This window comes from Priapulus caudatus, unplaced genomic scaffold (genome assembly GCF_000485595.1).
Source record: "Priapulus caudatus unplaced genomic scaffold, Priapulus_caudatus-5.0.1 Scaffold1389, whole genome shotgun sequence".
In the NCBI taxonomy this organism is placed as follows: Eukaryota; Metazoa; Priapulida; class Priapulimorpha; order Priapulimorphida; family Priapulidae; genus Priapulus; species Priapulus caudatus.
In genome coordinates, this window is record NW_014578450.1 from 60,521 (window position 1) to 73,553 (window position 13,033).

A 13,033-nucleotide genomic window follows, 5' to 3' on the forward strand; every position below is an offset into this window, starting at 1 on the left:
TACACGCGCCACGCTCGCACACGCACACAGACAACATACACGCGCACACGCTTCGCACACGCACAGCGCAACATCATACACCGCGCGCACACCGCTCGCACACGCACACGCACACACTACACCGACACGTCGCACACGCACACGCCATAGCTGCACACGGCAACGCGCAGCGTCACACATACAGCGCGCACACCGCTCGCAACCGCACACGCGCACACAGTACACGCGCACACGCTCGCACACGCACACGCCACCACATACACGCGCACACGCTCGGCACACGCACACACACACACACACATACCACGCGCCACGCGCCGCGCACACGCTCGTACACGCACACATACACGCGCACACGTCGCCACACGCACACACATCACACACACACACACACACACACACACACACACACACACACACGACTCACACACACGCACAGCACACGCGCGCGCGCGCGACGGAGTTGGTGATGAATTTAAAAACGTGGTAAATTGATCGCAGTGGGATTCATACCATCGTTTTCTAATCACATTGATCCGGAATATTCGCGGCGCGCCTGTATGACACACGGAGAAATCATCCCGAGAAATTATACCGTAGTCCGAATGTAAAGAAGAAAGGAAGCCATTGAGACATCTCTCGTGTGAGCTCTCATCATTAGCAGTAGAAGGAAGCTAAACAGAAATGCACACCTTCTGTGTGTGTTGCTGTGGTGTGTGTGTGTGTGTGGTGCTTGTCCGTGTGTGTGTGTGTCCGTGCTGTGTGTGTGTGTTATCCAATGGTGATGTGCGTGTGTGTGTGCGTGTGCGTGTGCCTGTGCCGTGTGCTGGTGCGCTGTGCGTGCGTGTGCGTTGTGCGTGTGCGTGTGACGTCGTCGTGTTGGCGTGGCGTCCGTGTGCGCATACGCGTCTCGTTGTGTGCAGTGTGCGTGCGTGTGCGCTTGCGACTGTTGTGTGTGTGTGCGTTGGCCCTGTGGTGTGCGTGTGCGTGTGCGTGTGCGTGTGCGTGCGTGCCGGTGTGCGTGTGCATCTGCGTGCCATCACTCCGTGCGTCGCTGCTGTGTGTGTGTATAACGTGTTCACGGACTCGCGTCCACGCGCACGTGCGTGTGTCTGCAGCCAGCGGTCGCGAACTAGAGACAGGAACAGGAAAAGGTTGCCTTCCGGTAAACTTATTTTCCTCCGTCGTAGTGACCGGAAGCTCCATCGGGGCCGGCGCATGTTCCGCTGGCTAGCGCCCGCCATCCGGCGGCGAGAGTTAGCGAAACTTGCCCACCGTAAACTACTCGCTGTACTTGACTAGTTGATTTTTTGCGCTATGCCTACAAAGCATCGAGCTGATACCGTAAACTACTCACTGTACACGCCTGTGTATTTCTTTTGTGTTAAATGGCAGCGAGCTGATACCGTAAACTACTCGCTGTACACGCCTGTGTATTTCTTCTGCCGTTAAAGGGCCAGCAACTGATACGTAAGAATACTCGCCTGTTACACCCTGTGTGTATTTCTCCTCCTGTGTTACAGGGAAGTGAACTGGATTCAGGTGTCGGCCTATTGGATCAGGATACGGGGCAAACCTCTGCCTCTACTCTTCAGCCTCACCAAGGCGCGACCACGTGCGTGTTATACACACATATGCGACAGTGTGCAGTATAAATAGAACGTGTGCAATATACGTGCATACATGAATAAATATTGTGGCTATTAACCGTGTCGATTGTGGCGCCCCACAATCTTGGTAAACACGTACTGTCAACAGACGTGTTTAATATATGTCAGCTCAGCTATAACGCTAGACATGTCACCATGCTATAATGCTGGCATATGGCTATTTTAATACTATTATTATATATATAATATATATTATATATATAATACAATAAGCTAGTTTAATCTTTCATGCATTCTTACAACTAAAAATGCACCGGAATTAATACAATATATTAATCAATGATTATATATATATATACTATATATATATATGATATTATACGACATTATATAATATTAGAACTAGCTTATTCTAATTATAAATTAATAGAGTTCGAGAATAGTAACTTATAATGTAATTCCAATAATATTTATATATAAATTATATATTATATATATATATATATGATCAAGAGCCTAATAATAGCTTATTAATAGTATTAATTAGCTTCTTGCTATATATATATTACATAATTTTGTAGTAATGTAGTATTTTATTATTAATATTATTGATATTACCATTGCTATAAACTAATATTGTGAATTTATTTTGGCGCGCATGCGCATGTACAGGCGCGGACCTGCTGGCAGCGTTTGCCGTGAATGAGAGAGTGGAGTGTCAGTCTGACGACAGGTTGACCGCGAGGGTCTGCTGGCATAGTGAACGGCCGCATGAGGCTAAGATGTGACGTTACTAAGGACGCCGACAACCCCGCGTGGCGTCTCAACGTCAGCACTGTTATCTACCTACACGTGCTCGATATCAACGACAACAGTTAGTGTTGGTCATGTGACTCGGGCCTCTGTGGCAGCGCGCCGCATCGCGTGTCGCGTTGCCGTGATCCCGCGCTGGGTGTCTTGTGTATCGTGCGGTGTTGTGCGTCGTGCTGTGCCGCCGCACGTGTGTTGCCTGTATAGGGTGTGCCGGTGGCGTGTGCCGTGCGTGTCGACGGCTGTGCTGCTTACGTATTCGTGTGCGGCGTCTCCGCGTGAATTGTCGAATAAGAATAATTAGTTCATAGCTAAAAGTGTTGTCAGGAAACCTAAACATAGGCTTGGTAATGCAAACAGTAAATAAACGTTGCGTTTTATAACCGTTTTTACGCAGGAACCAATCTTCGACACCTTATTGTAAATCGTTACGTAGGCTGGTTATAACAAGTTTTTGGCAAAACGTTTGGTAGAACGACAAACAAACGATTTTGGCAAACGTGTTTTAATAACTTAACGGTAACCTTCTATATATAAAAGTTTTACTAACCCCTATACGCACGTTTATTACGCAAACGGTTATTTAAATAACATAAATATAACTTATATTAGAACGTTTTACGAAACGTTTGCTGAAAACGTTTCATTCATACCAAACCATTAAACAAAATATCAAAAACGTTAGCCGAAAACGTTATGTTTATCTGTGTGTCGGCTGTGTGCTGTGATGTGTGTGTGGTGTGTGGTCTGTGTGTTCGTGTGTGCTGTAGTGTGTGCTATTGCTAGTGTGTAACTGCTGTGTGTCGTGTGTCCTGTGGTGTGCTGCGTGGGCGTCGGTGGTGTATGTGTGGTGTGTGTGTGCGTGTGCGTGCATGTCCGTGCTGTCTGTGTGGGTGTGTGCCGTTGTGTTGATTTGTGGTGCGTTGCGTAGGTGCGATGCGTGAACGTGTGTGTGTGTTGGTGTCGCTGTGTGTGTGGTGGGGGTGGTGTGTGTGTGTGTGTGTGTTGTGAGTTGTGGCGCGCTGTTGTGTATGTGCGCCTGCCGTGCGCCTGTGTGTACGTGCCGCGCGTGTGATCTGTGTGCGTGTGCGAGCGTGTGCGCGTGTATGTGTGCGTGTGCGTGTGCGAGCGTGTGCGCGTGTATGTGTGTATGTGTGCGTGTGCGAGCGTGTGCGCGTGTATGTGTGCGTGTGCGTGAGTGTGGTTTGCGCTGTAAACGCATTAGCAGGAACATCGAGATAATTAAGCATGGAGTCGACGTGCGTAGCTCGACATTGACAGGTAGTTGACATTTACGACTGCCGACTAACTAACACACACAGCCTCTAGCTAACAAGCAATCAAGGGAGGCGGGGGTAGTAAAAACCCCCGTCAGGGAGGATCAGCCCCACCCCCGTGTTGCATGAAAATAGCAACTCGACGCGGGGAAAGATCTGTGAATGAGATGTACAGTCGATCTGCATCTGTAGCCTAGTTACAGTAACTTGTGAAAGCAATTCGTAGGATGAAGGTCTGAATTATCTATACAACAATATATTACAATATGTCAATAGTTATGTATTATATATATATTGTGCCTTGGCTCTCTACTCTTATTATTGGTTCTCCCCCCACCACCACCACCACCACCACCACCTCCGCCCACCAACCCACCTATCAGAGATCTTAACCGCATGTCGGTGACCCTTCTGGTGTTATCCCTGGTAGCTACTACTAAAGAGTATTGATACTGATTGGACTGGTAATTATTGTTTATACGACTAATATATGCTACGACTAACACCTACTTTTCGCAGCTAACATATAAGACCCGTAGCTAGCCTATATAATTAGCAGCTAACACATACCACTTGTAGCTAACATATACCACTTGTAGCTAGCATATACTAATAGTAGCTATCACATATGACTAGCATAGGTAATACCTACCACTTGTAGCTAACACATGCTAGTAGTAGCTAACACATATTACTAGTAGCTAACACATACTACTAGTAGCTAACACATACTACTTGTAGCTAACACATACTACTTGTAGCTAACACATATGACTAGCATAGGTAATACATACCACTTGTAGCTAACACATGCTACTAGTAGCTAACACATACTACTAGTAGCTAACACATACTACTAGTAGCTAATACATACTACTTGTAGCTAACACATACTACTTGTAGCTAACACATATGAATAGCATAGGTAATACATACCACTGGTAGCTAACACATACTACTAGTAGCTACTACATACCACTGGCAGCTGTTCTGGCATCTCGACTGAGTACGGCAGGTTGACAAAGACTGGCGGCTTGTTGGGCACATCGATCACTTCCACGTAAATCTGTATGCTCGTGTGATGTATCGGTGCGTAACCGGCCTCATCCCCTCCATCCTACACAAACAACGCAGCGTTATAGAGCTAGATATTACTATATAGTAAGTAGGGGGAGGTCGTTTATTGTTGGGACGCGGGGATTGAAAGCGTTTTAATTATATAATTAATTTAATTAATTATATCATTAAAACGCTTTTAATTATTATTATTATTATTATATTATTTATTAATAATTATTAATATTATTAATTATTATTATAATTATTATTTATAATAATTAATTATAATAATTAATTCTATTATTAACCGAGAACGGTAAATACCTGATTAGTTTCTCGTGATTAAGGGAATAGGGACCGGGAGGCGAGAAACCCGAAATTGTGATTTTTGATTAAACGGGATTTGAGAAATGAAGCGCGTTTTACGTGGAAAGCTGGGAATAAACCGTTCCCTTACCTAGTGTAGTATCCTCACTTGGGGGGTATACGTCGCATTAGATGCAACTCACTCCAGCTACCTTCCCACCTTGGAGATAATTTGTCATTATATACCCCACGCCTACACATTTAGTCTTCGGAGCACGAAATATGTTGGCATGTGCAAAGTTAATAAAATTGTATCCTCTCGCAGGGAAGGAGAATAGTAACATAAGAGAATATGACTCGCTGAAATAAAACAGACCGAGTATATACTATCGGGATATACTTTTACGTTTTTGTTTTTATCTTGCTGTAACACCCTATTATGCCGGAAAAACATTTAGGGAACCGAAGAGTATGGTTTACAAAAGTGTAAAACTTTTAACCAGGGCGACTAGGTACGCTTAATTTTCGAAATAGGTAGTAAGCGTCAAATTTTCAGGCAAATTCACGAGTAAATTTGCACACATCAACCTTAGCTCTACTAACGCTCGAAACTCAGGGGGCCCCTCACACACACACACACAAACATGACTGATTTCGTAAATATCTCTCCACCGCTACCGCCACTTTTTTCAATTGCGGATTTACCCGACAATAGCTGGAAGTGATTGGTCACCCGCCGGAGCGCAAATAGTCACCGAGGAAATTAATGCGCCACGGCCAGCAATACACGTTGCGATTCTGTGTGCGCGTCGGAAAATTGCCCCGTGATTTTTACCAATATTGGAACACTCTATGCCTTTTTTTGTCTTCGTTTCATTAAAATTATGGATTTTCGTGCTGGGCACAGGGTGACTGCAATCAGCAGTTCAGCTCTTTCGCATCAAAACTCCGATTCACGCTATTTCACACAATCGCTCATTGAGCCACCACAGCCGGCGTGATGCTTTAATGCACCAGCTGATACAGTTAGATGCGATATGAGATAACACACACCTAACAGACAACCAAATACCTATCGGATAATGACTTACTAGGGCACTGTCAAAAAAAAAAAAAACCACTAACCCTACACACCTAATAACCTAAACCCTAACCATAAACCTAAACTAACCTAACCACTAACAAAAAAAGTGCATAGATAGTCATATTCAATAATCGCATCTAACTGCCGGTTGCGTCATAACTACAGAGGAGAAATTAGCGGGAACCAGACAGCGACTCTATTAGTGGATAACGCATTATTGTGAACGATCACGCCGGAGCGAGTGACCTAAGACACCGACCGATACACTAAATTTGAAGCTCAACCGAAATCAGCTAACTAGAATCGAATGGCACAACGGATCTTTTGAACTGATCGGCTGACCTGCCGAAAAAACAGAGAAAGAGAGAGAGCGAATAAGAGAGAAAAAGAATATAGGCTAAAGGGGACGAGCCAACGCAGAGGAGAAGAGGAGAAGAGAGATGGAGGAAGAGAGAGAGAGAGAGAGAGAAAGGCAGCAGAAGAGAGAGAGAGAGAGAGGAGACGAAGAGAGAAGAGAGAAAGAAGAGAGGCGAACGCAGAGAGAAGGTGGGGTGGTTGGAGAAAGCACGAAGACGAGCAAGAGAAGAGAGAGAGAAGAGAACGAGAGAGAAAAATAGAGAGGTAGAGAAGAGAGAGAGAGGAGAGAGAAGAGAAAGAGAGAGCCTGAAAGAGAAAGAGAAGAGGAGAGCGAGTGCTCGCGACAGAAGAAGGTACTCATATGCAGAGACGAAGAAAGAGAGAGAGAGAGCGATGAAGAGAGAAGGGATAGAGAGAGAGAGCGAGAGAGAAATAGGCACCAGTTACACTCACCGATGCTGTGATGTTAACTTCGTGGATGGACTTCTCTTGATAGTCGAACTGCTTCTTGAGAAATACTTGCAGCCGATTTTCGCTGTCCGTCTCCGCGTAAAAGTAGTCCCGATTCTACCAGCGCGCGATGAAAGAAAAAACAGCAACAACAATTATTATTTCCCATCATCAACATCAAAATCAGCATCAGCATCAGCACCAACATCAACATCAACATCAGCATCAACATCAGCGTCAGCACCAGCATCAACATCAACATCCGCGTCAGCACCAGCATCAACATCAGCATCAACATCAACATCAACATCAGCGTCAGCATCAACATCAACATCAACGCCAATATCAACATCAGCATCAACATCAAAATTACCATCAAAATCAACGGACCGGTGAAACACGGTAAATAGATGTCGTTTGTGCGATGCCATTGCATAGCGAACAAGCCAGGTTTACTATACACCGCACGCACGCTGCCGCACGCTGCCGCACGCTGCCGCACGCTGCCGCACGCTGCCGCACGCTGCCGCACGCTGCCGCACATGTTTCTATATGTGTCAGTGTGCGGCAGCGTGCGGCAGCGTGCGTGCGGTGTANTGTGTGTGTGTGTGTGTGTGTGTGTGTGTGTGTGTGCGTGTGTGCGTGTGTGTGTGTGTACATATATATCGCTAAAGTTAACACGTCTGCAAAATCAGCGGATTCTGCGCGAATTCCCCCGTTAAGACAACAGAATGGCGCGAAACCAGTGGTACATGGACAAACAACAAGTCTCTTCGCAGTTACGACACATGAGTGGCTCGCCAGCACACGCACTCACCCGCACATCTCTGCGACCCATCAGAACGGACGGGAGATATTCCCTTTGCAGCGCGGGCTGCGTTAGACCAGGCCGCTGATATTACTGCTTCGAACATGGAAATCGTGCACTTAAATCGGAGACGCCGAAGCTGGAGATGATGCATTTGCACACGAATCACGTCGCGAAATCGAAATGGCTGAAGCCATTTAAAGTCGCTTTTCGTTGCTTTTTATATTAGGAGAGTGTAATATGAGTTTGAATGTAAGTAAAAGATTATTTGATATGAGCTTGGCTTTCCAGTATACATGCATATGTATATATATATATATATATATGCTATACAAACATACACATAAGCACACGCACACATGCAAACACGCACACGCACACACACACACACACACACGCGCGCGGATCCACCAAAGCCACATCACCAGCATCCACACATCGCTCCCTGCGCCGCGCGCTTGAACCCGCTAACGACATTCGGCTCCACGTCTGCACGCACGCACGCACACACACCCACTTATCGATCACAGCACACAACACACACACATCAAACCACACCAGCAGGCGTCCGCATCACAGCACACACATGCACACCGGACACACACACACACACACCACGTCTCTTCGCTCTCTCTCTCTAGCCTCTCTTACTCTCTCTCTCTATATATATATTCATACATATATATATTATATTATATACTATATATTTATATATAATATATATATCATATATTAGTTTAGGGAGGCGTCGGCGGCGAAGATGCTAGGAATGTGATCAGCGTAATGCTGGCATACTGTTAGGCAGAATCGCAGCCACGAAACTGGCGATGAGCGAGGGCAGGCAGAGTGGAAGACGAGAGCGAGAGGGAGAAGAAGCGTGCCGCGACGAGGGTAACCAGAGAAGCGGAGAGCAAAGGCAAACGAACCAGAGGGAGCGTACGCACAGCGAGGGGGTTGACGGAGCAGGGAAGTGGAGAGAAAGCGGAATCGAGAGAGAGGAGGGCAGAAGGAAAGTGTGCAGGGGGACGGAGTCCTCGACCGCGCTGTTTCGGCCCCGGTCCAGGGCGGTGGACCGCGGACGCAGTGAAGAGAGAGAGGGGAGAGCGAAGCAGAAAGAGGAGAAAGCGCTGCAACCGCGGAGACGGGTGAGAGAAGAAGTGTAGACGCAAAGGATAACAGAGAGAGAGCCTTGCACGCCCGAGAGGGCGTGCAGAGAGAGGTGAGAGAGTGAGCGGGAAAGAGCAGAGAGAGGCGTGTGCAGGCGGACCGGGCCGGGAGCGGGACGGAGTGAGAGAAGAAGGCGGTGGGAGAGCGAAAAAGATGAGACACGCGATGCAGCGAGAGGCGTGAGAGGAAATGGGAGAGAGAGGGGAATAGAGACGGAGCAGAGAGAGCAGCCGTGCACGCTGAGAGGGATGAAGAGAAAAAGAGGACGAGAAGAAGGGCGAAAGAGAGACGAGAGACAGAAGAGGAGAAAGACGACGAGAGGTGCACAGCTGAGGAAGGGTGAGAGAGAAGGGGGGAGGAGAGGAGAGGACGAAGAGGAGACGTGCCCACGCGAGAGGGTGAGAGAAGAGGGGATGGAGAGGAGGGGAAGAGAGAGAGACGAGAGCCAGAGAGGTGCACGCAAGAGGGGTGAGCGAGAAGGCGGGAGGAGAGGGAAGAGAAGGAGAGAGGAGAGAGAGAGAGAAAAGAGGGCGGGGGAAAGAGAGAGAGCGTAGAGAGAGAGAAGAGCAGAGAGAGAGAGAGAGCGATGATGAATATAATAATGGTGTGCTTGTGATGTTTTATTCAGTATAGACAGCAACGCTCTCGTGACCATAACATCTTATAGAGAGGAGAGGCAGGCAGGCCGCGAGGCGCCGCATGAGGGCGCTAATGGTCGCTGTCTCAACGAATAACATAATCACGAGAGATGATAATGCATTACATGCAATTACTAGGCAATCTTAAAAAGAAATGGTTCCGCGCGTGGGCATCTGCAGAGAGATTACTCCGCGTACAGGCATAGCCGAGGGAGATTACACACGCTGCATGCATGCCGCCAAACCAGCCTGCCCTACCAGTGTGTGCGTGCGCGTGCGTGCGTGTATGTGTACACGCGTGCGCGTGTGTACGTGTGTACACGCGTGCGTGCGCGTGTACGTGTGTACACGCGTGCGTGCGTGTGTACGTGTACACGTGCGCGCGTGTGTACGTGTGTACACGCGTGCGTGCGTGTGTACGTGTGTACACGCGTGCGGGTGTGCGTACGTGTGTACACGCGTGCGTGCGTGTCTACGTGTGTACGTGAGTACACGCGTGCGTGCGTGTGTACGTGTACACGTGCGCGCGTGTGTACGTGTGTACACGCGTGCGTGCGCGTGTACGTGTGTACGTGTGTACACGCGTGCGTGTGTGTGTACGTGTGTACACGCGTGCGCGCGTGTACGTGTGTACATGATTACACGCGTGCGTGTGTGTGTACGTGTGTACGTGAGTACGTACGGGTGGAAAGTCTCCATCGAACCAGATCTCGCGTTCTAAAAAAATCACCGAAACAAAGAAATCACAACTCGTCTCATAATGCTCACCTTTACATCGAGCTGGTAGACGACAGCGCCACCTAGGTCCTGGTCGGGATCCTGAGCCGAGAGTTCGAACAGCTTCGTTCCTACTCGCACGTCCTGAAAAACACACACGACAAGTCTGTGTTAACGCTGTGTTAGGCGAGCATGTATTCTGTATTCAGTGCACGCCAACGAGTTGATATTGGCGGCTGGTGCGTTTACTTGGAGAGCGCCGAGCGAGAGTGTCTAGGCGTACGTACAATGCTGGCGTTATTCTACACGTCTCTCCGTCATGTGGAGGTTGCACTAACCACCGTCTATTTACCCCTCGTCCGCTCGCTGTATTCCTTCATTGCTGTCGCTGTCACTTCATTTCTCATTATACCTTATATTATCTCTTCTCCTTTCTCTTTCTTTCTCTCTCACTATCTCGCTCTCTTTCTCTCTTTCTTTGTGTGTGTCCCTGTCTCTTCCCGAATCCTCTCTCTCTCTCTCTCTCTCTCTCTCTCGTCATTCGTCTCCTTCTCTCTTCCTGTTCTCCTCTTCACCACGCGCGTCTCCCTTTCCTCTCCTCGTCTCTCTCTCTCTCTCTCTCCTCAGTCTCTCTCTCGGAATTTCTCTCATCTCTCTCGCCTCTCTCCCTCCTCTATCTTTATCACAAACTGTTCCTCTCTCTTCACTCTAGATTTTCATATATCGTCTTTTTCCTTCCTCCCCCCCCGTTTCTCTCTTCTCTCTCTGCTCTCTACGCGCTTCCTCCAGTCGCTACCTCTCCCTTCTGTGTCTCTCTGCCTGAAGTACTAGGACTAGTGGACGAGAAAGGAATCCGAACAAGACCGAAACATCATTTAATGCAAACAAAACGAGACCAACCAAACTCGAGAGTCAGCGGGCGGGCGAGAGACAGATAGATGCCGACATGATGCGCCCGGGCGGTCAGGAGAAGGAAAAACTGAAAGTAAGAAAGATCGCTCGAGAGGAGCGAGTGAGAGAGAAGGTGAGAGTGAAAGAGTGAACGAGTGAGTGAATTAACGGAGAAAAAGAGCGAATTAAAGTTCAGAGCGAAAGAGGGCGCGAAAGCGAGAGCGAGAACGAGAGCGAGAGAGAGAAATTGAAAGTAAGAAAGATCGATCGAGCTTGAGCGTGAGAGAGAATGCGAGAGAAAAGAGTGACCGAGTGAGAATGTAACGGAGAAAAGAGCGAATCAGTTCAGACGAAAGAGGTGGCTCGAACGCGAGAGCGAAGGAACGAGAGCGAGGAGAGAGAAATTTGAAAAGCAAGAAAGATCGATCGAATGAGCGTGAGAGAGGAAGGTGCGCGAGTGAAAGAGTTGAACGAGTGAGTGAATTAACGAGAAAAAGAGCGGAATTAAAGTCAGAGGCGAAAGAGGGCGCGAAAGCGAGAGCGAGAACGAGAGCGAGAGAGAGAAATTGAAAAGTAAGAAAGATCGATCGAGAGTGAGCGTGAGAGAGAAGGTGAGAAGTGAAAGAGAACGAGTGAGTGAATTAACGAGAAAAGAGCGAATTAAAGTTCAGAGCGAAAAAAGAGCGCCGAGAGGCGAGAGGCGAGAGCGGAGAGAGAGAGAGGAGAGAGAGAGAGCAGAGAGAGAGAGAGAGAGGAGCCGGTGTCAACACACGGAGAGAGATATTTCATTCAGTTCCCTTCGTAAGCAGTCACAGTGCTTCCTGTAAATCCGCACCTCAACTTCATGTTGGCAGGGAAAAAGCGAGCCGTAACTAAACCACACAAACACCAGCAATAGATGACCGCCCTGTGCATTCCAGAAGTGTCCCGTTCATTCACATACACCACACACGGCTAGACACTACCCCAGGCCCGCACGCACGCACACACGCACGGCACGCACCGACCCGCACACACACCCACGCGCACGCACACATCACCACGCACGCAACACGCAAGCACGCGCCGCCAGCACGCACGCACGCACGCACGCACACACACACACACACACACACACACCGATCATACCCAAACGATTCTAATATGACCCGTATCTAACGGCAATTTTTCGCTCTCTTAACCTGCAAACCGGCCAGCGCCCGGTGACAAACCGTCCTTTGAAAAGCTGGAAACGGAGTTTCCATCGTACGACCCGAAACCTCAGCGTGTCTGCGTTTCTGCGATCGCAGCGCCGCCGCCGCCACCGCTGGGAATCGATTCGCGATGATTAAATTCCCGTTTAATTTCAAATTCGTTTGTTTGCGAGAACGCGCAATGACTACATACATACATATATATATAAATATATATATACACATATATATATATATGTATATATATATATATATTGGTAAGAGTGGTATATTGGTAAGGTGAATTTTTCACTTGAGGTTTGTCGCGACCACGGTGATGCAGCGGTAGCAACAGCTCCTCCGTGATCTCTTCCCCCCTCTTACTCTCTCTTTGTCGCTCTCATCTCGCTCTCTCGCTCTCCCTCTCTCTGTCTGTTTCCTTTTGTCTCACTCTCTGTCTCTCGCATGCGCGCGAACATGAGTAGAAATGCACGCACGCTAACAGACACGCACACACACACGCACGCACGCACACATATACACGCTCTCTATCTATCTCTCTCCTCTCTCTCGCGCGATCTCTTCTTCTTTCTGTCTCTCTGTCTCTCTGTCTTCTCTGTCTCTCTGTCTCTCTGTCTCTCTGTCTCTCTGACCCTCTCTCTCTCTTTCTCTCTCTCTCTCTCTCTC

The 13,033-nt window shown here is 48.1% G+C and overlaps 1 long non-coding RNA gene across 1 annotated transcript; it reads right to left on the bottom strand.

Annotated features, from left to right (window-relative positions):
• Nucleotides 1–4,673: 4,673 nt before the first annotated feature.
• LOC106816467 lies at nucleotides 4,674–10,423 on the bottom strand. The gene is made up of 3 exons (XR_001394894.1): nucleotides 10,335–10,423; nucleotides 6,957–7,070; nucleotides 4,674–4,814 (listed from the first exon to the last, which is right to left on the bottom strand). It is a non-coding gene; the product is annotated as an uncharacterized LOC106816467 (long non-coding RNA).
• Between the last annotated feature and the right edge of the window lie 2,610 nt (nucleotides 10,424–13,033).